Here is a 24,460-nt window from a genome sequence, read left to right on the forward strand (position 1 = left end):
AAAATCCTTGATTGCTGAACTTTGATTCAGTTGTTTTATTTCTTTTCCTATTTTCATTTTCTTATTTTCAAAATACGAATGTGGACAGATTGTACTTTATAAACTAAATCTGTAACCAAAATATATTGTTACCATGGTGCACACAATTTAACATCTTTAAACAGTGCAATAAAATAAAAATGTAAGATATGTTGTCTAGATTTCCAAAGAATGCCCTTTAGGTATGGGATTAGGGACTTGCATGAGGCACACGATTATTTTCACAAAAGCAACGGAAGTTCCTAGTACATATGCAATTATGATGATGTCTCTTTCCTGGGACTGTTTTGCACATCTAAGTTATTCCTTTTCAACTTCACAATTACAAGAGTAACCTATCACTGGAATCTCAAAAAAATTCATTACGACATTTTATGCTCCCAGCTGTGCATTGATCAAGCGCCTTCTTGTTCATTGACATACGCGCCCACTCCAATTTGTGTTCTAATTTGCACTATGTCGACAGCGTCTAACAGCTCCATTTCCTCCTTTTACAAACTTTTTTTTGTAATCAAGAAAATTAGTAGCAGTAAAAGCGTATTTCTAATGATGCTGCAACCAAATTAATTAATTTAAATGATCAACAATTTCCCTCCAAATCTTTTTTTTCAGTCCCACCACATGTTAATTATACTTCGTCAGACTGGATGGTAGTGCTGAAGCACTGCTCCTCGAAGAGAGCTTAAAACAAACTCTTTGGCTGTGTAGCCTATTAAGAGGTGAAAAGTATTTTTCTGATGTCTTTTCTTTCGGTGTCAGTGATGATATTCGTTTGACCCCAGTATTTGAAGGGCTGCAGCCAGACTCTCTGAAGTGAGAGCAGTGTAGTTTTTGATTAGCTACATCAATGGTTAGAAGCAGTGGAATGAAAAGGTTGAGTCACCTGTTCCAGCTGTGTGAAGGGCCTAGGCTTAAAAAAGCATGCAGGCCCCCAGTAGCTGGGAAAACACCACACAGGTGAGCTGAAGGTAAGTAGGAGACTAAGGGCATGTTTACACTGCAGTAAAACACCTGCGGGTGGCCTGTGTCAGCTGAGTTGGGCTATATAATTGTAGTGTAGTTGCCCAGGCTTGGTTGGAGCTTGATCTCTGTGACCCTTCCCCCTTGTGAGCCTACAGTACACTATTGTAGCCCCCACAGCCCAAGTCCCATGAGCCTGACTCAGCTGAGAGAGTTTTATGGCAGTGTAGATATACCCTAAGGTAGCTGGCTAGTGCAGGTGTTAGGGTTCTGTGCCTTTAAAAAAAAGTTTCCTTAACTTGCTGGGAAGTCTGTTAGGAGAAACCCAGAATGGTGGGGAAATGTGTTGACAACAACACTGCAAGCAAATTCTCTGCCAGCACACGTGGGGCTTCTCACCATACAGGTGTCCTGACACAGGATGTTTCTGTCCAGGCCCTGATCTTGACTTGCCTGGGATGCAGCCTGCATGTCCCCATCAACAAAAGCCAAGCAAGGGACACTACATCAGGAAAGAGGTATGAGAGCTGCAGGAGGAGATGGTTGATCTGTCTAGCCCCCAGAAACAAAAGGGTTTCACCAACAGGATGCATGGGGAAATCTTTTCGGATGGAGCATGTGTGTGTGTGTGTGTGGGGGGGGGGGGGGGTATGTCTTTGCTGGTGCAGCCAGAATGGTCAAGCATCAAGGTAGTAGTAACAAGGTCTGGGTGTCATGGTTAACATCTTTTTGCTATATCTGCCATGGTGGTAGAAGCTCCTGGGTTTTTTTCTTTATGAGGAATGGTCCATCCTCTCATTATTTTGTCCATTAATTGGGCCTAATTTCCAAAGCACCAGTTTTAGTTCATACATTTCCAGGTTCTTGCTCAGTCATAATCTTACAACAGTTCTTATTTAAATTAATTCAGGGTTCGGTCTCCTTCTCAAATCTTTTTTTAAATCATATTACATAACAGGTCATTGTGCCTGTTCATGAACTTTTATCCACTTTTCACTGAATAGCTCACAATAGCTCATGCCTTCTAGGCCTGGTTATTACATCAACATTCTTTTCCCATGATATTAGTGGGAGTCTTCTGCACCGGAGTACATCCACGTTGGTAGCTCTGATACAGAATTAAGACGAGGAGCAGAGCTTTTGGGATTCGGTATTTTGTACACAGACATGAGGAGTTTGAGACCCACTTCATGCGGCTTTAGTTTGTTTAGTCAGAGGGACTGTTTCTCTGAAATGGGAATTGGAATGTCAACTTTCCCAATTGTTTGGAATTGTTTGAAGGCTCTATCCCCTCTTGTATCTCTATTCCTCCCGTTCCACTCCCTTGTGTGTTCACTGCCCCCTATTACTGTCACAGGTACACCCTACATGCTGATCCTTCTCACCTTCTGTGATATGCTTAGAAGGGTTTCCTCAGCCAACATTGTGCTAACGAGCAACACGTCTTTGAACACATGATGAAATCTCATGGATTTATGCAAGTAGCTTTGGCAGCAAATTCCCATTTACTTGGATAGTGTGCTGTACAATTAATTCAGTGCTCCTTCTCCCAGAATGGGGAATCTGTTATCCAGATGGGATATGTATTAGGGGTTCAGGTGTACTTCCATTACAGACATCTTAGGTATGATTTACACTGTTCTCTGTTATCTTACATTTCTCATTTTTTGTTTGTTTTTGCCATTGTTCTGCATCTTTAGTAATATCTGGTTGTGGGATTTTGTGCTTGATTTATTTATCCCCAGATCCTTCCAACATTTACTCATGTAGGTAGTGTCATTGAAGTAAATGGGAATACAAACTTGCTTAAAGTTTAGCATACCTGTAAGTGTTTGCTGAATCAGGGGTCTGACTTTGTACTACTCGATTGTAATGGAAATAAAAAAAAATTACATTCCCCCTTTTTAATTATGTTAACAATCAAATATCCCTCTCATTTGCTGAATTTGCACAAAATAGAAAGCATTGAAAACAGGGCTTTGCAATAATTCATAATTCTCTAAACCACCAGATAGCTTAGAAGTGCAATTTATGCCACTAGCTATATTGAAAATGAACATACATGCTTAGGGCTAAATGATGGCATGAAGCCATAGCCTTGGTTGTGGATAGTAGAGCTATATCCCTTTTGGACCAACTCTGGAAGGAGATACAGTTCCTCCTACAGTTATCCTGTATCACTATAAATAGAGTACGGCTTGCATCCCTCAGCATTCCAATAAATAAAATGGAGAAGTGCAGGTTTGATGGAATTAACATTAAGAGGATCCATAACTGGTTAAATAACCACAAATAAAGTAAAACAATAACCACAATTTAATTGAATGATGTTAAATTGAAGGAAGATCTCAAGAGGGGTTCCACAGAGATGTGTTCTGGGACCGGGGTTGTTTCACATTATTATTAATTACCTGGATGCAGAAACAGAGGACACACTGAGCAGATCTGCAGATGACACAAAGCTGGGGAGGGCAAGGTTACCAACACTTTGGAGGGTGGCAGCTCCCCTTGGATGGAAATGGCGAACCACGGCCAATGGGATCTGCGAGGCTCCCTGGCTACAAACACTTTAGATAAACAAAGTGTCTCTCAACCCACCAGCAGCTTACCCAGGTGGGCCCACGACCCAAGTTTGAAAATCCCTGCTATAGAAAACAAAATGAAATTTGACAAAGACAAATATAAGGTGCTACACTTAGTCTTTGTCTACACTATGGCTTTTGCCGGAAGAGGCAATGCAAATGAAGAGCTGATTAGCATTTTGTCACACTTCATTTGCATAATCTATTCTGAGCCGGTTTTGTGCAAGGGATTTTTGTGCAAAAACAAGCAGTGTGGACGTTTCCTTTTTGTGCAAAACCCCCTTTTTTCACAAAATCCTTATGTCTCCTCAAGGCATACAGCAGGGGTTTCCACACTGCTTGTTTTTGTGCAAAATCGGCTCAGAATAGATTATGTAAATGAAGTGCAACAAAATGCTAATCAGCACTTCATTTGCATTGCCTCTTCTGGCAAAAGCCATAGCATAGAAAAGGCCTTAGGGAAGAGAAATGCGCAAATACAAAATGGAGGATAAACAGGTTTGGCAGCAGCGCTGCTGAGAAGGATCTGAAAGCTGTGGTAGATCAGTCTTAGCTCGAGTCAGCAATGTGAGGCTGTCACAAAAAGCAAACAAACTAACCAAATGCAGTTTCAGTCTGCTCAATTCTGGTTAGACCTCAGAGGGAATACTGTGTCCATTTTCAGTCACCAATGTATAGAAAGGATGTAGAGAAACTGGAAGAAATCCAGAGGCAAGCAGCAAAGATGACCAAAAGGCTGGAATGCTAACCATGTGAGCAAAGGCTTAAAGACCTGGGTCTGTTTATTTTGGAAAAGAGATTGGGGCGGGGATGTGATAGCAGTCTTCAAATATTTGAAAGGCTGCAATAAAAAAGATGGAGAAAAGTTCTCTCTTGCCGCTGAGTACATGACCCATGTGGTCCTTTCTAACTTTCTGACTCTATTATTTTTCAGTCTCACAACTGTAGGATGAGAGCGCACCACCCTTTTGCACATGCCACAGTGGCTCTTGTCCTCCTCAGACCCTTAGGCTATGTCTACACTGCAAAGAAAAGTTGGAAAAAGATACACAAACTGTGAACCGCAATTTGCATACCTTTTTCTGCTTTTCTTTTGAAAGAGGCTTTTCCAAAATTTGATGCGACTATACAGTGTCAAATTTCAGAAAAACCTTCTCTTTTGAGCCATCTCTTCTTCCTCACAAAATGAGGTTTACAGGGATGGTGAAAGAACGCATTTGCTTTTCTGATTTTTTTTCCAATATCCCGGAAAAGAGCTGCAGTCTAGATATAGCCTTGGAAAGATAGCCACACTTCTGGACTGCCCACTTACTTTGCATTCTTGCTTAGATATTGAGGGCTAGATCATGGCACAGGAAATGGAGAGGTGTAGGGCAGCACTGCATATCTCCAGCGGGGACGGGAGTGGTCCAAAATATTTAACCCTCCCACCAGATATGTGGCTACGCAACATATTTTGGTCAACTTCTGTTGAGCCAGAATTCTCTCATCAGCTGCTAGCCAACCAAACCAGACGCAACAGGGCTAACACATCTTCTGAAGTTCATGAGGGGAGGGCCACTGAGAAGGTTGCTAAAACTCAGGGGAGTCATGAGCCGCAACCATCCGGGGAAGAAGGGCTGCCCATAGGCCACGTATTGTTCATGAATGAGTCTACAGAAAAGAGGGCATTGTCCCCAGTCTCTCCTTCCCATGCTTCCTCTTCTCTCCAGCCTCTCCCTTCTAAGGAACTCAGGAAGCCTGCCACAGGATTGTGAGGAGAGCAAGCTGACATAACCCCCATGCCAGTCCTGTGCCCCATCTCACGCCTTCAGGAGGGGAGAACCCACACCAAGCTTGAGGAGGCTCAAGTCCCTTCCCTGCAGATCTTTGGCCATTTATCCTTACCCCTCGTGAGCCTTTTGGGGGACAAATTCAGCTTTTCCCATTGGCAAGCCTCTCTGGCGACTAGATTATATTGTAAGGATTATCTCTGGGGAAAAAGGGCTTGAGGACTTTAGTAAAAGTGAAAACGTTTCTGTTTCACTGACTTTTTGTGCGTGACCCAGCGCGGCAATCCACAGCAATATTCAGAGGTCAAAGTTACGTATTTTAAAATTAGACTTTAATTGCCAAATCTTTGGTCCTGCTGGGCTACAAGTTTCAGGTAGGGCTGTCCTAACTAAGCTTTATCCTTTTCCTTCTTTCTGTTTTTGGTTTGATGGGGAGTTCTACAAAGTGGCAACAAATATTAAGACTTCTTAAAACTCTGGTGAGTACTTCTAACTTTGAGTGTCATAATTAGGGCCCTACCAAATTCATGGTGCACTTTGGTCAATTTCACAGTCATATGATTTTAAAAATTGTAAACTGCATGATTTTGGCTATATAAATCTGAAATGTCATGGTGCTGTGATTGCAGGAGTCCTGACTCAAAAAGTTGTTGTGAGGGGGTTGCAAGGTTATTGTAGCAGGGGGTGAGGAACTGCTACCCTTATTTCTGCACTGATGCTGGCAACAGTGCTACCTTCTGAGCTGGGCAGCCGGAGAGTGGTGGCTTTAGCCAAGAGCCCAGCTTGGAAGGCAAAGCCACTGCCAGATGTAGCACTGAACTAAGGATGGCATGGTATGGTATGGTATTGCTACCCTTCCTTCTGCACTGCTGCCTGCAGAAATGGGTGCCAGGCCAAGAACACCCATCCTCTGGCTGCCCAACTGTGAAGGCAGTATGGAAGTAAGGATGGCAATACCCCCAACTAAAATAACCTTGCAACCCTCCTGCAACTCCCTTGTGGGTCATGCCCCCCACTTTAAGAAAAGCTGGTCTCCTCCATGAAATAGGATAAAAGCGCACACAAGACCGGATTTCATGGTCGATGACATGCTTTTCATTTCATGGCTGTGAATTTGGTAGGACCCTAGTCATAATTCAAGAAATCCTTTTTAAAATTCAGTTTAATCTTTGTAGAAAAATTCTCTCTTGGCCACAGATCTAACCAATCAATATTGAGGCCAAAAGGGTTTTTTATGTGTGTGGATTTTAGAGAAGGCCAAAATTTAGGCTTGTAATGGCAACTCCCTTGCAACGTTAACTATACAATGATATAGACTCTCTATAAACTTTCCAATGTGAATAAACTATATGACCAAAGTAATGGATTGCAAAGTCCATTGACACATATATGACATTTATTTCTTTGCTTTATTATCACCCCCAAGCCCTGGAATTTGTTTCTCTTCCTGTGTTGCTAATGAGTATAATTCTGGTGTTTAGCTCATGATGTATTTGCTGTAATTTGTCTGACTAATTAGCTGAGAAAAAGACTTGCTTATTTTTATCTATATCGTTTTCCATTAGAGTATGCAAGAACACTGATATATCCTCTCAGAATTCACCCTGTAAAGCAAACGAAATAGAGAAAAATAGATGCTGGGATTTCTACCAGAAGAATGGGTACTTTTTCTCGAAAGAGGTAAGAATAAACATGACTCCTAATAAATTCCCAATCACTGATCAATATTTATTTTAATTTAAAAAAAAATATCCATAACATTAATAAATTGCAAGGAAATGTTCTCCTGAAAGCTCATATGATTGCCAAGAGACTACAGCTACATAAATGAAAATCTGCTAATCTTCAGTGTTGCCAAATGTTTAACTGGCCTTTGAAACTTGGCAAACGTAAAGAAAATTACCTACTAAATGGATGAAACAATAGAAATTAGGCTAGAAACGTGGTCCTGTTTTCTTGAGCTTTACAGCTGTGATGAAGGATGGGGCTGAGGCTTTAACCATTATTTAAATTTCTAGGGGTCAGTCTGGAGCCAGAGGCATGTATTGGGTCCATATTTGGGCTGGTGTAAATTAGTGCAGCTACACTCACTTCAATGGAAATGTACCAATTTACACTAGCAGATAATTCAGTGTAATTGCTCCAGGACTGTTGAGGAAGTCTCCAGTAGTAGCTTATACTCCACTGGTTTACAACTTCCTTCCATCCTTCATGGGGTCCCAGAACCTCTACCTGACACAATATGACAGAGGATGCTTCAAGCACTCAGGAAGCTTTCTGCACTACAGTCAGCTTCTGTGTCCCTTGGCATTGCTTGAGAGTACAAGAGCTGAGATTGCAAGGGGTTGGGAGCGGGTCCTTCTCCCTCCTCCCACTGTGCATGTGTGTACAGAGCATATTATGACCTGGCCCTAAACTCATAGATATATGTGGAAGCAGGGTCTGCATGAGCTCTCCTCTGACATCTAGTGATGAGCAGGGAGAACTCTTGTTTGCATAGACAGGCCCACTCTGCCTAGGCATGTTGCATGATGGGGCTGCTTTGTCCAAATGATCACTTTCTGCTGGTGTGGGATTGCAAGTCACTTTGATATTAGGTGCAGGGGTAATAAAGAGTTATTATCTTTGTTGTGTGAATCACAGACAGCAGAAATATGTGTGGTATTTTCTGATTGAGGGGTTCACTCTCAACAGAACTGCATGCGCTAAGCAAGGAGTAGGGAAGCCAATGTACAATAGAGATTTTTGCAGGGCAGGGGGAAGGGGAGAAATGGTGACAATAGTGACAGTAACAGGAGTTTGTACCTAGTGGTGTGGACCCTGCCTACAAGTCCTAGGCACTTTTTGATCCTCCATTTTTCCATTGTGCGATAATAGAGTTGATTAAGACTCATTTGAGAGTCTTTTGTTGCAGACCAATAGAGCTTGAAATTGCTGTTAGGCAGGCCTGCTTGGGGACAATGTCTTTGATGAAAGAGATTGCCCAGCCTGCACTAGCAGTGAGGCTCCCCTACTGAGAGCTGAAATCAATGGAAGCTGTGCTAAGTGGTGGGACCTAAGAGGTCCCAGAGGTTGCAAGTAGTGGGCAGAGTGAGTGGTGCAGAGCAAACAGTCGCTGGCAGAGCAAGCATGGTGCTTTTGCCCCTCCTTTGCCCCAGGAAGAAGGTGAACACAGACATATGCACCTCAGAACTCTGGATCACCCTGACAAAGAACAACTGTGAGTGGGGTGTGGGAAGGGAAAAGGAGGGGCATGCTAAAGGAACTTGTGATGTTTAGATTTAAGACCCTGAGGCAAAAGACACTGTCCAATATGCTCTGGAGTGCATGTTGTGTGCATGGCCTTATGATTATTAATCCTGTTTGTGTTGTTTTTCCAAGTTAATGCTGAGTCAATCCCCTCCCCCCCTTGCTCCTCTGAGGCACCCAGCAGGTGCTGTGTGTATTTCCCAGGTTACTGGATAGGGCTTGAGCTGAGTCTTTCAGTATTGTTCAAAAGGGACCTCTTCCTCCACCCCAGGCCCTGCACTTTTCTGCACTCTCACTACCCCCAGGGCCGTCTCTAGGCATATGTGAAATACGCGGCTGCACAGGGCATCCAAAATTTGGGGGATCAAATTTTGGGTTCCCCATTCAGCCATGTGTGCTCGCCTGAGGAGGGCCTGGGCCAGCTCTGTTGATTCCTCTCCCCACAGCTACTGCAGGGCTTCTCCTGCCCCCTCCCCCATGTGCTACTCAATCAGCAGCAGCCCATTAATGAGGGATCCCTGATACTAGGTGGTGGGCAGAGAGGAGCCTCCCAGCCTCTCAAGTCCCAATAAGCTTTGGGCGGGAGCAAGGGAAGTAGCATGGGGGGCAGAAGTGACCCCCTAGGAATGGCCCTCGATGCCTCTGCTCTGTCTCTTTCTCCAACCCCCCTCAACTGAGCAATGTAGCCCAGGGGCTATCGGGAGTCTGGCTTTGGCAACAGCAGTTGGGCCCCCCTGCGCTCACCGCCAGCTGCAGGGGAAAGCAGTGTGACATTTCTCCAGCCTGCTCTGCTCCCCCACTCTGCTTCCCATCAGTGAGTGCAGAGAACGGTCCCAATCCCTTTCCCTGAGTGACACAGCCAGAGGGTGGTGTAGGCTATGGGCCGTGCTGCTCTGCTTTCCCCTTCCTCTGCTGGTGAGTGCAATGGGTCTGACCCCTGCTGTGGGCCCAATGCCCCACCACCTGTCACCCAGGGCCCTTTGCCCCTCCTGCCCGTGGTGTTTGGGGGGTGTCAGGTGCTCCTTCATGCCCTCATGCATTGCTCCTGATAGCAGCCATAGATTAGCCAGGCCTAACAGCAGGCCAGTCATGCTCCCTCTTCCATGAATGTGTCCCTTACACTGATGGCTGTGATAGATGTGGTATAGAAGCTACCATGGTAGCCCAACATCACTGTGTGTTGGGAATCTTCTAGTGTCCAGTGGGTTTAGACCAGTGGTTATTACCTTTCCAGACTACTATACCCTTTATGGGAGTCTGCTTTGTCTTGCCAACTTCCAAGTTTCCCTTCGCTTGAAAATTACTTGCTTACACAACCAGACATAAAAATAGAAAAGTCTCACAGCACATCGTTACTTCAAAATTGCTCACTTTCTCATTTTGTCTGTATGAAATTGTAGTTTGCACTGGCTTAGCTACTACTTTTTCTATAGCCTGTTACAAAACTAGGCATATGAATTGATGTGCCCCCTGGAAGACCACTGTGCACCCCAAGAGTACACATCTCCTGGCTTGAGAACCACTGGGTTTTCTGCTTTGCATGGGAGGGCCAGTGCAGAGGGATTAGAGTGGAGGCCAGGATCTGGGCCTTTAGTAATAGTTCATATTCACAGAGTGAAATTTTTAAGTATTGGTAGTCAATGATAACACATAAAGTAATGAACAGTCATATGAGCAATGAATTTGTCAGTAGATAAAATGTTAAAAGTTGTGAACTAATCATTGTGATTAGTTGTGAACTAATCATTCCAAGCGTATTACTCAATTAAAAAAAGCCCAAAGTATTTACAAGGACTCCCCTGTATATGCAGATGACCACAAAATATTTACAAATAGAGGGATCTGTTCCAGCAGATCTTTCCTCGTGCAGCTGGAGTCACTGATTTCCATGTCACTATTCCTGTGAGTGCTTTCAAGATGGGACTCTTGCCCATCCTGAATGTAAGTAAAACCCTCTCAAATTACTGACATAGTATAAATACCCCTTTCCTCCCTCTCCTGAAATATAAACAACTAGTCTCGAAAGGATCGACAAAATCACCCAATATTATTACCTTTACTACTATTTAGCTCTATGTAGCTGTTTTAATCATAGACCTAAAAGCATTTGAAAAAAGAAAGCAAGTACATCACCCAAAGTACATCTGAGGAATACTCATTTGGAAACACAACGGCTGTGTCTACATTGGCACCCCTACTTGAAAGTAGGAATAAGAGATCCTCCAGAAAAGGCTTTATTTTCCGGAGAATAACGTCTAGACTGGCGCTTTTCTCCGGCTTTTCCCCAAGCTGGAAAAAAGCGGCAGCCATGTTAATGCAAATGCCGCGGGGGATATTTAAATCCCCCGCGGATTTGCCTATTCCAAAGTCTACATTAGCATCCCTTTTCCGGAAGGGATGCCAATGTAGACGTAGCCACCACTTGTCAAATCTCATGGCTAACATTGTGAGGTCATTTACTTGTACATAGCTGGGTAGTGTCCCAGCCAAGTGACTCTCTTATGCTCATGGCCTGAACAGACATCTTCCAAAGAATACCAACGCACCAAAAAAATGATTCTATAAATACAATTTACCATCTCCCAAGAATGCAGCAAGCCACCCTCAAAGTATCTGTAAGTCACCCTATCATTTAAAAATAACAGTGCCCGCCAAGTATGTTTCACGGACCATGTGTAAATCAAACATGGCCAGGAGTTCTGTGAGACTAAAAAATAAATTCCAATGGAAATAACCTATCAGGATTCAGTTGGGGAACTATGCTGCTAAGAAGTTGCTGAATACTATAAAGTTAAAGACTCCAATACCAAAATCTTGTTCGGATGCTCAGTCACATTTGTTAAAAGGATGAGCCAGAAAACTTTAATATTGATAAAAAACACATCTATGCACAATGCTATAGGGCACGTCTACACAGCAAGGCTAAAGCCAAAATAAGTGACGCAACTTGAGTTATGTCAATTACATAGCTTAAATTGAAATAGCTTATTTTGGCTTTTGGCGTTGTCTATACAACATAAAATCTGAGAAAAGAGCACTCTTCCTTCAACTTCCCTTACTCCTTGTAAAATGAAGGTTACACGAGTCATAGTAAGAAGTCCTCCAGCTTGACATTATTTTATCAAAATAACTTCATGAAGTGTAGACGTGGACTATGTTATTTCGGAATAACGACAGTTATTCCTAAATAACACTGCTGTGTAGACGTACCTGTAGTAAACAGTGCTATAGTAAATGTAACCCTTTCACTGTGTATCTGTATTATTGCCTTTTCTTCCATTCCCACTGTTCTGTTTTGCTACCAGTATCACCTCTCCCTCTGAGCAGCAGCAGATGTCTAGGGCCTTGTAAATCAACTTCCCGGTGACAGAGAAATCAGCGAGGTGAAATCTGGCTATATTTTAGTTTATTGTTTTATTTACACACACACACACACACAGTGTCCTGGAACAGAGGTGATCTGAACAGGGGCAGCTGCTTTCAGCAATTTCTGTCCAATTTCAATGCCTGGATTCCAGAGAGGATCTCTGCCTCAAAAATTGACTTTAATCCGAGACCAAGGCAAAAGGTAAATTCTTTCTCTGGCTACACATCTTTAGGACCACTGTCTCTCCACAGACCTGTGCATGATAAAAACCTCAACACTCGTGAGACTGCAGATTTGCTTACACAATAAAAGGTTGGAGGACTATATGTGACTTCGCCCTTGATATCTGCTATAACCTTTAACAATATATTGTTTTAAAAAATCATCACCACTTTTATGACTGACTTATTCCTATTTCATGTCCCTCAGTGTTCACAGCTACTGAGACAATACTTTTATAATCCTTCCATTTTAGTCAATGTACCAGCTTGAAAGTAAAAGAAAGAGGAGAAAGGAATATAGATTTGCTGAACATTAAAATAAGATCTTTTATACAAAAATGATGGGGTAATGATGGTGACAGTTCCCGAGTCAGATCACTATTATAGTGCATATATTTTTTAATTTGGACAGACATATTTTTGTTTCCACATTACTCAGTAAGCAGGAAAAAAGAAAATAAACAGTAGACAACTGATGATCTTAAGCCAGAAATCAATCTTCGCCAGACCCGTCAAGATAATAGTGAGATACAGTAACTAGATAGCACCTTACATCAAGGAATAAGGAAATTAAGATTGACAGTGTTTAAAATGTGAGCATATTGAAAGTTTACTAGTATGCAAAAATCTGGGATAATAAGTATTGATTTTCTCAGAGGGAAAAAAACCAGGAATGAGCTAGCAGACCTAGGGTTTTCTATAGGTCAGTGTAAGTTCATTGACAGAACAAAGATGGAAAGAAGATAATGACAAAGACCAAGGTCCACCTTGAAAATCCTCAGGAGCAAAAGAGTAGCCAAAACCTTGCTCAATGGCACTAATCACCTAAGTAAAGATTACTCACGTGATTTAGGATTATAGATGTGGTATACTGCAAGCAATTTGAATTGCCAGCTATTGCTTTCAGAGTGATGGTGTTGGGAGAGCAGATGTTTCCTGGACCTTTTTGCAGGCTAGGAAAGGGCTCTGTAGTAGAGAGTGCTCTATTAGTGACAATATGAAAAGATCCAACTTTAGTCAAGGGGAGATAAGCTGTGCTTCTATTTTAGAGAGACTGTTTCCTTTCTCTCCATTTTGGGATTCTTGTGTGTGTCTGAATCCTAAGAAAGTAGTGCTGCATTCCAGACAGGGTATTTTATGTTTTTATCTAATTACTATATTTCAATGTTGTGGAACATAACAATAGAATTTTGTCCCATTACTTTCTCAGCCTCTGAATTGAAGCTCAGTGGAGAGTTTAATGATCCTTTACTTCTGGAGGAATTCTGTGCCACTGCACAATAGAATTTGTGCAGAGTTAATTTTCTGCCTAGAATTTCATTCTCTCCCCCCCCCCCCCCCAGAATTGATGCTGCAGAGCTGCTGACTGCTGCTCTAGGCCACTGGATTCAGCAGAACCCAGCTCCCCAGCTCATGGTGTGCCTGTGTGGGAGGTGCAGGTGGACTACAGTTTTCCCAGGTTTCCAGCCCCGTTCAGTCATATGGTGCAGTAGCTGCCAGTGCTGGTGAACTGTGCAGTGCTGGGAGACGCAGGAGCAATAGGATGGAGTTGTGGGGAAGGGACATTGCTTTCCAGTAGGGGAGACTAAGGGTAGGGTTGGGGAGACTAAGAGTAGGCTGAGAGTGGGGGAGGCCATCAGAAATGTGGGTCATCTGTGCTAGCAGGACAGTGGGGGTACTTCTACACTGCAGGTTGAAATAAGGTATGCAATGAGAGCTACCCAAATTGCGTATCTTATTTCGATGTTATTTCTGAATAGCTTATTTCGAAATTTGACGCTGTCTACACAGCACTTATTTTGAAATAAATCGCTATTCCAAAATGTCCCTTACTCCTCATGCAATGAGGTTTACCGGGACATCGGACTAGTGAGCCTGTTATATTTTGAAATAATGGGCATACTCAAAAGACACAGAATAGCTGTTTCAGGATACCTCCAGTATCTTGAAATAGTGCTGCAGTGTAGATGTAGCCTAGCAAAGCTGTGTGGAATGGAGCCTGTAACCATGTTTTGAGGGGGAAGGGTGTGGATGTGTGGGCTTGAGGGAGGGGGGGGGTTCTGCTCAGTCCCCTCCAGCATCTTCAAATATCCCCTCCCAGAACACACACACAACACTCTTCAGCACTTCTGGGATACCTTCTCTAATACCCACCAACTATACACCCCTCCAATTGGGTGAAAAACCAAGAATCAACTAAAAGACCAGAGGGGCAGAGTCCTGTAGCAAAAATGTAGGTTTTAGTATTGGTTAGTATTGATTATAAGAATATGATGCACAGTGATTTCATATATAATAATGACTCGCTAATAAGTTCTGTAGCTTCTATTTCTCTCTTTGTCTCATGATTAGATAATGTTACTGTAAGGCCTTGCTCCCTGTTAGCATCACAAACTAAGTCCCGTCTTCTAGTAACTATTGATCTTGTCTGAAACTCTGTACAATTGCATGGTGTGAGTGGAGGGTATGTGTGAGTGTGACAGCTATCACAGATACCCAGGTGATCAAGCAAAAGTGGAAATTTTGAAGATAATGAGGAAACATGCATTTTTTTCTTGAGGATGAATTAAATTAGCAGCATTGACAACCTTGGAGACAGGTTTATTAACACTTCTTAAGGGTGGGTGTTTGCAGCATGACACTGCAATATCCATCAACCCCAATGGGAACTTACCTGCTGCAAGCCAAGCCTCAGAGGAGTCTCAGAGGAACCCTGACTCCTCACTCAGTCACTCTGGCCAGGCCAGTAAAACTAACTTGAGCCATCATGGACTGGTAACTATGCACCATCTGCAGGACGTGTGTGTGGGTTTGTCTTTCTAAAGCATATGCTAACTTGCTTCTCTACTGTATTCTCAATATAAGCATGACAGTCCCCCCTCCCCCCAACATATGCCCAGCTGGCAGGTGTGACACACCCAGACTGAGGCACTCCACAAAAGCTTACCAGAGACACAGAGAGTGGGTTGTTGTATGGGGTTTCTTTTACTCTGCTTCTGAGGGAATTTTTGTATTGTATTGTCTATATTGTTACAGATATATGTCCTGACAAGTATTTTGAAATACATTTCTCTTTCAATTGAAAGAAGAATTAAAATATAAACTAGTTCTGATATTCCTTTCATTATAGTGTCTTCATCTAATTTCCTACACTCCTTTCTCATTGTGAAGTGGATTAAATAGTCTTCTGAAGTGCTCTTTGGACTTTGTCTTCAGCTCCCCATTTTGTTTTGCAGTTCCATATCTTATCTCCTTCTTTTTAATCTATGGATCTCCTAATTTTCCAATTTTTAGAGCATGATTCTTTTTTTCTGTTATTTGTCTGTGAGAAGAGTTTACCTGAACTATATTAGCAAAGATACTAAAATGCTAAAAAACCAAAGTTGTTACCTTCTGGCTGCTGTTTGGCAGACCACTGTATATTAGAACTGGTCAAAAATCAGTTACGTGTGTTATGTGAAAAATGCTTTCTGAATTTTTTTCAGTCAAAATATAAACCAGAAAAGATGTCTTTGGGGAGGGCAGGATTCTTTGGAAACAAAAAGGAAAACCAGTAATGTTTTAATTTGGAAGGATTGCTTTCTTTCCTCATCTCTTCATTTTTTGCCTTTCCGCCCACAGCCCATGCTTATAGTGGCAGAACAGAAAAAAGGTAACTGGGCAAGAAATAAGGAAGAGGATGGAGAGGAACTAAAAACTGGAAAACCAAATAATTTGATTTTGGAAAACTGAAACTTTTTTGGGGATGGAGGGCAGTGGGAGGTGAAAAAAATAGAAAAATTAATAGGCAGCAGGTTTAAAACAAACAAAAGGAACTCCTTGCCAGGGGATATTGTGATGACTGGGACTCTAACAGTATTAAAAAAAGAGTTATATAAATTCATGGAGGTTAGGTCCATCAATGGCTATTAGCCAGCATAGGCAGGAATGGTGTGCCTAGCCTCTGTTTATCTGGAAATGGAAGACAGGATAGAGATCATGTGAGGATCACCTGTTGTGTTCACTGTCTCTGGGGCATCTGGCATTGGCCACTGTTGCAGACAGGATGCTGGGCTAGTATTCTTTGGTCTGACCCAGTATGGCCATTCTTATGTCCTTATCAACTTAAGTAAAATAAAATAAAGCTATTGTTAAACTGAAATAAGAATGTCCCCATGAGGGTTTGCACTGCTTTAACTAAGTCAGTTTAAATTCACAGTTTAGGTTAAAATAATGCATTTTTTTCTATATAGACAAGGCCTTAGTCTGAAAGCTTAGTGCTGTGTTTGCACTTTTCCAAAACAGAAGGACACATATTTAGTTTCTTTTGCACCATTTCTCTTCCTTACTTTTAAATATTCCATAGAAAAAAAAAATATTTGTGATACTTGAACTATGGAGTGCAGCAGGAGATTAGCATACTTTGTCAACTTGTAATGTTTCACTCTGCAGGTGAATGGCGTTTTCCCCTTATCTGAGTAATATGTAGATAACGATTATTTACTCAACAGTTTTTTGAGAAAAATATCCTGGAGGTTTTCACTACTACTTAACATCTGCTGTCTCCTAACCTGAGGTAACACTGAATGTGAAGGAATTTCATAAACTGCTGAACTCCTCGCCCCCCAAAAATGAAAAAGTAGAGAGATTCTGACAAATGCCACCTGCTGATTTTTCAAAAAGATAAGGTTTTCTCCTGTGACCAGTAAGTGCTTCAGTTCTTCTAGCAACAAAATAATCACCATGGTAACACTTTTAGGGCAGTCGTCCAAACAGATTTATTGCGAACACAGAAACTATGTAGCGCTTATAAGCAAAAAGGAAAACAGTCTCTATAGTGGATTATTTGTTACTCTGTATGGGCATGACTATACTAGGAAATTATTTTGAAATAACTAAATTCAAAATAATGAAATCGAAATAGCATGTCCCCAATACTGGGGAGCCTCGAAGTTAATCCGAGGCAAGCTCCATTGTTGTGGATGTGCTATCTTGACTAACAGCCTCAGGAAACCCTGAGGAGTCATTACTGTGAATGACTTTGGGGCACAGTTATTTTGAAATAGCAGCAGCAGAGTATACACACTAATGCTATTTCAAAGTAACTACTGTATTTTGAAATAAGTGTTATTTCCCAAGGAAAGCAGGAGTACAAATTTCGAAATAATAGGTGCGATAGTGTGGACACTCTGCTTATTATTTTGAAATAAGGAGGGTTTTTTCGAAATAACTCCCAAGTATAGAACATGGCTATGAATGAAGGTTAGTAGGCATCAGAAAGTTTGTTCTAACTTTTTAAAAGTTACCTAGTTACACTAACTTGTTTTGTTTGTAGGTGGTGGGAAATGCAAGTGCTGAAAATAACAATCCGTTTTAGCCTTTCACCTCTTATGTTAGAGAAACTCTTCCTGAATATTTTTGTAGGACCTCGATGGGTCTGATACAACAGCTCACTGGATAGATCACAAATACTAGGACAATAATGCATTAGACTAGAGAAAGGTAGAATTACTCTCGAGATAGGAACAGGAGCTTTTAGCATATCAGTTTCCTTTTTCTCTTTCTTCTCTCATTCCTGCTTTTTTAGTAAAACAGTGAAAATGAAGGAGGTTGCCAATATTGTGGGGAGTCTGACTGAAAACTGAGCAGGAGTAAAATCCATCTGCTTTGCAATATTTTGAACTTGAAAAATACCTTTCATTTTGAGGGGATAAAGCAACCCACAATAACAGCTAAACTATTAATCCCAGATAGCCAGGGTGATATTTTCCAGGAAGTCCCTTTTTGGTCCGGTAGTGGTGGGAGTTAACAGCTAGAATTTGTACATAAGCCAGAACTTTGTAAAGCAGCCAGCAGTGCTGTGTTATGTAGTTGTATAAGAGGTTATATATGGTTCTTGCTTTGTATTTGGCAAACTGTTCTCATTTAAACATTCATTTGGCATGATTACTTGAGTGAACCATATAAGTCTATTTCTTGGAGTACTAAAATTAACTTGTTTTTAGTGATGCACAGTATCGAAGGTTAATTTAAAATATACATCGGAACTTATAGCATCAATTTACCATGTCCTTTTAAAAAGGCAACTTTTATGAAAAACTTTTACCAGGGTCACAACTTGATGTCGCAAGTCATGTCATTTATCAGTCCACAATAGTTCTGTTTTTGATTACACATGCCATTCCATGTTAGTCAAGCAAAAAATAAGAGCTAGATAATAGAAAAGGGTCTACTGAAAAAGAGACATTGTGGACTATGAGAAAATTCTTTTTCTGTGTGTGTGTGTGTGTGTGTGTGTGTGTGTGTGTGTGTGCGTGCACGCGTCATAGTTAGAGTTTTCCTGGGAATTTGGTGTTACTTTTAGTTGTATTTTTTTCTGTTTAACAATAATTGTGATTGCACTCAGAGGAGCAAATGGGTGCTTTATGTCATTATAAACTGAAATAAATAAAATACCCTTTTTTGTTAATCTGAATATATTTAAAGGCCCTCTTGAAGAAATCTTCAATCATACAGTAGAGACACCAGTACACGGATCATTCCTTCCTTTTTATAAATACAATTAAAGGTTTTTTTTTTTTTTTTTAAAAGGATGATGTGCATGCCACGGCTAATAATGCCTGGGAAAGATGTTGTTGGGATTTAATGTAACTCGCTCGTCCTTTGTGGCCTTCTGTTATGCCTGTTAAAAGTCTTCCAAGTTTCCTTATTTCACATCTTGTTGAATATGTGGGATGAAATAGCAGGTCAAGTATGAGGGGAAAAAAGTTAAGTCTATTTTGCTGTCACCAGAATCCAGTATGTACATTTCTCTTGAGACAGATCTCTGCCCCTCTTGTTCTTTTCATCAGCAAAAAAACAGCCTCCCATTTCCTCGGCTTAAAGTCTGATCTCAGTTACACCAGTGTATGTAAATCCAGAATAGCGTCATTGAAGTCAAGGAAGTTACAGTAGGCCTTGTTTACTACAGCGTAACTGAGATCAAAATCACCCCTACTGTCTCCATATCCCATTTTCTGTGCAACCATTCTTTTCCCAAAAAGCCCTCTGAGTTTGTCTTTCTTGGATCTAGAGTTATCTTTCCTCTTGCCTGTAATTTCCTCTTTTTCCTTTTTAGCTCTATTGCAACATGCAGACATTTGCATCTGCCAGTGACTTTACCCTTGTCCACTTTCCAAACAATGCTAAAATGAATGGGGAAAAAATTAATTTACGTCTCATTGTAGCTACTAATTGCAGAGTAGTTTGTCTTTCTTTTTTCCTTTTTTTCCCCTCCTCTGACGCACATGCTCTATAATAAGCTTCTGTTCCTTGGAGCTTGTGAGCCTCTATAGTAAGTTGAAACTGCTACTATATTTACACACTTTCCACATTTAGACAAAGGCTATTTTTAACTGGAGTTCTATTTGCGGGGGCTGCCAACGTCACTTTATGTTCACATGCATCTCGGGCATCATATGCTTGTTATTTTTATTTACTGTGCCTGTGCCAGCTCTGCCTTTTTTAAAGGAAGAAAGAATTGAGAGTGCTTTACCAGGCCAGCCCTTGAAAGCTCTTTTGTATAACAGCAGATACACAGATTAGGAAAGAAAAGACAACTCAGCGGTACATTTGGCAAACCTGTTTCTAATGCTTGGCTTCTTCTTTTTCTTTTCCATGAGTCTAGTCACAAAGCTGTTTTCTTATTATCACCGCGTTTGTTTAAGGGGAAGCTGTTTCCGAGTGTTTGTTATTCTTGTATCACTTGTAGCAGCCATTATTCCTGTGAGCATGATGCAGCATCTAAAGGTATTGAGAAATTAACATGACACCATCACTGTCTGGCTGTAGTTAAAGTAAATGATGTACAAATAATGTATTGTTTTCTCTCTGTGTGTTTTTTTTCTTTGTAAGCAGCTGCATGCTTCTGAGCCTAAAATAAAATAAATTATATTTTCAGGTAGCTATATTTTAAATGTAAAAAGTATTCTGAAAAATGCTGGAAACTGATCTAAAGCAGGAAAGACGTAAACAATAAAAACACTCTGCCAGCCAGGAATAGTACAAACATTCGCAGTGTAAACTTCCCTGGGTTGCTCTAATGACCTCAACTTGACCTAGCATAACTACCCTTTCTGAGGGTTAGAAGTAATTCATGCTGCAAGCTGACTCGGGATGCCTGATTCATTGGATATCACCTGCATCATGTGCCTTGGATTTCTAGATACTCATATGCTTCTGCAATGATTAGGGTCATTACACACATGCCAACACCATCTTTATTTACACAGAGTAGCAATCAGGGTTGGGGGGGTGGAGGAGGGCAAAGTTAAAGAGAAAACATTTAATGCCTTACTGTACAATAAGAACATATAGTGGGAAGTTATAGATAGACATAGGAAGATAAAGGTAGGGATGAAGAGCTAAGTTAGAACCAACTGGATTTTTTTTTAAAGCTTGAAATCTTTTGGAAAACTTCTTAGAGTTTTAAATATTTTGGCATGCCTGTAATATAAAAGTGCTAATGTAAACCCAAGTATCCAAACCTGCTTCTACTGTCAAAAGTTTAGTTTCCCGAGGGCAGTGATACTTTGAACCAATTCTGATGGCAGGACTAAGTGTGAAGATGGCTGGGCAGTGTTAATGGTCTGAGTTGGTGGCTTAGCAGAATTCTATTTTTATTTGTATATAATTTTGATAAATTGTATCAATTTTTATTCTTAATCATTCTTTTTATTTGTATCTATTTAAATGTTCAGAATGGTGCAAAACTGTAGACTTTAAGCATTTTTTAGCAATGTAAATTTTCATAGATGTGGGAAAAACAGGTGAGGCGGGGTCGGGTAATTATTTAATGACAGTAGATGCTGAGACTCAAAAAGTTACAGCTTTATAACCGTTCAAACAGAAATGATCATACACGTCTAAACAAAGTAAATGTCCTTAATTCAAATTCTACTAAGTTCTCAGGTACTATGTTTCACCCTTTGCCTCGCTGTATATTTGATTATTATCAATTTAAATATTTCGGGTTGTTTGTGTGTGTGGTCAATATTTATCTATCTTTACAGATAAAAATCTGATCCTTTCAAGCCTAGGTACATAGGAAGCCTGACTACTAGATGATCAGATGGCCCTTAAGGCCTTCAGATGACATTGAAAAATGGAGATTCTGTGTTTTTTGTTTCTAAGATGAATGTCTTCAAATGTGTAATTCTAAAGCTAGGCCCTTAAATTCTACTCTTATACCACACCTCTTACTATAGTAATTGAATGCCTGCAAGTAGTGCATTATGTAACTCGACTAACTTCTATATCACATGGGATGTGATTCATTTGCTCCTGTCTGCCCCAGGGGAGACTTGTGGTGCAGTAGAATGCAAGTGCTTTGATTCCATAGGATTTTGTTTGGGGGCATATGGGACATCCTTTCTCTCAATACTATCAGGTTTTTCTTTCTTTTCTCCAGAAACAGAGAGATACTGTAATTGCAGGAGGAATTAGATTTATTCATTATGGTCATAACAAGGTCCAGCTCTTTTTTCATCAGCTATTTACAAAGGAGGTCACTCGGTATCTTCATTTTATGGCTGGGGAAACTGAGTCATGGAGAAGTAAAGTGACTTTCCTTAGGTCATCCAAGAGGCTATTAGCAGAGCTGAGAATAGACCCCAATTCTCCTGAGTCCTAGCCCAGGGAGCTAGCCCCTGGCCAACACTGCCCCCTATACACACTGAGCACGTTACAGAAAAATAAATTAAACAGGTTGTGGTGGTTATGCTACTCTCTGTAAGTATATTTGTTTTTTCATAGTACCAAATGCTTGCAGGCACTTAGGTACTATGTTGACAGGCGTGATAGGAATGTGTGTGTATGTGTGGGGGGGAGCAATCACTCTAAAGAGGGGCAAAGCCATCAGTGGGGGTTTTCAGTAGTATGACTGCTTAGGTTGGCTGTGTTGTTTTGCTCAAGATTTCCCTTTAGTGGAAAGTATTTCAGTGACACAAACACCGCTAGTGGCAGCAGCAGTTGGGATATTGTGTTTCCCTACTGAAAGCCTCATTTGTGCCAGTAAAGCCTGTGTAAGTGGCACCTCTGAGAACAGCAATGGCCAACTTGTACCCAGGTCAATTAAATAGATTAAACAGCTTTTAGAATCAGACATATATGTGCCCCATGTGACTTTAGCCTAAGATCCTCCTGACATTTTTGGAAAGAAAGACCAGTTTTCCTTGTTAATGAATTGTTAATACGCGCTGACTGTGAGGAATGCCAGCAGCAAATTGTAGATGAGTATTTGAGTCCTGAAGCATTTGTGTGTTTCCATGCACAAAGAGACCAGGTAGTGTGCTGCAGTCACTTCTGAACTGTGGTGTTAGTAGTAATATATCTCTGTAAAATTGTGGATGGTACATAGGTTTATTTGTGTGCGTGGTAAAATCAATATTTATGTGTGTGGTAAAATCAATATTTATCCACATTTACAGGTAGTCTGAAAATAGGAACAAATTAAGTTTTAACTTTTAAATGCACGAATAAACCTTAGTGAACCAGGCAGATTTGGATTCAGACTTGGGATCTGCGGTTTCTGTTTCAATTCAGTTCATTTTAAAGAAAGAGCCTATTTAGCCAGTTTGGGGCTGAATCCGATAGGAATACTGCCACCTGCCCAATTCAGTAATATTTAGATCCATATTTATAGTCAAGGAAAGACATCATCTTGAACCTGGAGTTTTGAATCAGGCCCCTGTTTTTCAGTCCTGTCTTTGTTTTGTTTTTCCTCAAGAAGGATATGATTTGGCTCACAATTTTAGTCCTTATTCAGGCTGAATTCCAATTGTAGCGCTGCCAGCAATAAGCATTCCAAAATCATGAGAATGGCTGAAGAATCACAGGATTTTTTTTTTAAATAATAAGTGTTGGATTATTTGCCTTCCCGTATTTGAGTCTTATTGAGTCATGTTTTCAAGCTTTTCTCTGCAATTCTGAAGGATAGAAATTCACTTAAAGATGAAAACTGAGCTTCTTACAAGATCAACTCCAGGAGACGGGGCTTGAATTAAAACTCCAGCTATCATTAGGCTTATATGAGAAAATCACGAGCAATGGAAACATTGCTATTAAACTCAGTGGGGATTTTGTTCAAATAAGAACTGAGGATTTGATTCAGTATGCTCAGTACAACTGCAGAATATGTATACTGTTCCCTAAGAGTTATCAAAAACTTTGAAAACTTTTTTTTTTAAAGAATGAATGTGTTCTATAAACAAATCCTATTTTTTAAAGCAACAAACCCAAACTACAACTAGAGGTTTAGCTCCTAAACTAACTTATGGTGACACACTCTAGGAATAAACAACAGAGATGGGCTAGTGGGGCATGTAGCAAAGCAGAGGACTCTGTAAGTATTTACAAGAGATGTGACCTGTGTGGGTTTGTCTGCTACTCAGGATTTGGTTTGCAAAGATCACTTCTCCACGAGTGAAATGCAGCCATTTCTGGGGCTGGGTGTGACAACCTGAATAATAAGATTTTTTTTTCACACAAGGCACAGTCAACTCGTGGAACTCCTTGTCAGAGGATGTGAAGGCCAAGTCTATAACAAGGTTCAAAAAAGATCTAGGTAAGTTCATGGAGGACAGGTCCATCAGTGGCTATTAGCCAGGATGGGCAAGAATGGTCTCCCAGAAGCTGGGAATGGGTGACTGGAAATGTAATCATCAAATATTCCCTGTTCTGTTTATTCCCTTAGGGGCACCTGACACTGGCCAATGTCAGAGGACAGGATACTCGGCATTATGGCTGTTCTTATGTTCATATGTAACACAAATCCCCTGCATGAGAGACTAGTAGTAGGGACTGAAACTGGGAACACTGACTCTATAAGCAGAAACGTCTTCTGTCTCAGCAAGAAGACCCAGTGTCTGCTTCAAGGTTCTGATCAAATTATACATGTCTTTCGGTTCAGTCACTTGAGGGAGACAGAGAAATACACAATATAATCATGGGTTAGACACAGCAGAGTCTTGGAACAAAGATGAAGGATATTATAGCCAACTAACCCCATTTATTTCTACTAGTTACCAGGGAGCAGGCAAGTACTCCCTCATACACTGCTCCTCGTTTCATTGAGGAGCAGGAGAATCTTGATGTTCCTGCTGCCCTTCTCCCCTTGACACCTCCCAGCTGTCTTTTTACCTCCCCTTTATTTTGTCATGTCTGAAATGCCTTCCTAAGGTGCTTGAAGCAAGGATCATGTCTTCTTCTCCCCCTTTTGAAACACCAGCATGTCTGTGAGGATTGTAATAACAT

At 41.0% G+C, this 24,460-nt stretch overlaps 1 long non-coding RNA gene across 1 annotated transcript in view; it reads left to right on the plus strand.

Moving 5' to 3' along the window:
- Positions 1 to 1,157: 1,157 nt before the first annotated feature.
- LOC142827234 (uncharacterized) overlaps positions 1,158 to 24,460 on the plus strand; it is a 36,048-nt gene continuing 12,745 nt past the window's right edge. Inside the window, exons 1-3 of the long non-coding RNA XR_012901830.2 lie at positions 1,158 to 1,517; positions 6,919 to 7,033; positions 23,697 to 23,771. This is a non-coding gene — a long non-coding RNA (uncharacterized LOC142827234). The remainder of the gene's footprint in view (positions 1,518 to 6,918; positions 7,034 to 23,696; positions 23,772 to 24,460) is intronic.

This window comes from Pelodiscus sinensis, chromosome 2, assembly GCF_052426305.1.
Source record: "Pelodiscus sinensis isolate ZL-2025 chromosome 2, ASM5242630v1, whole genome shotgun sequence".
Taxonomy (NCBI): Eukaryota; Metazoa; Chordata; order Testudines; family Trionychidae; genus Pelodiscus; species Pelodiscus sinensis.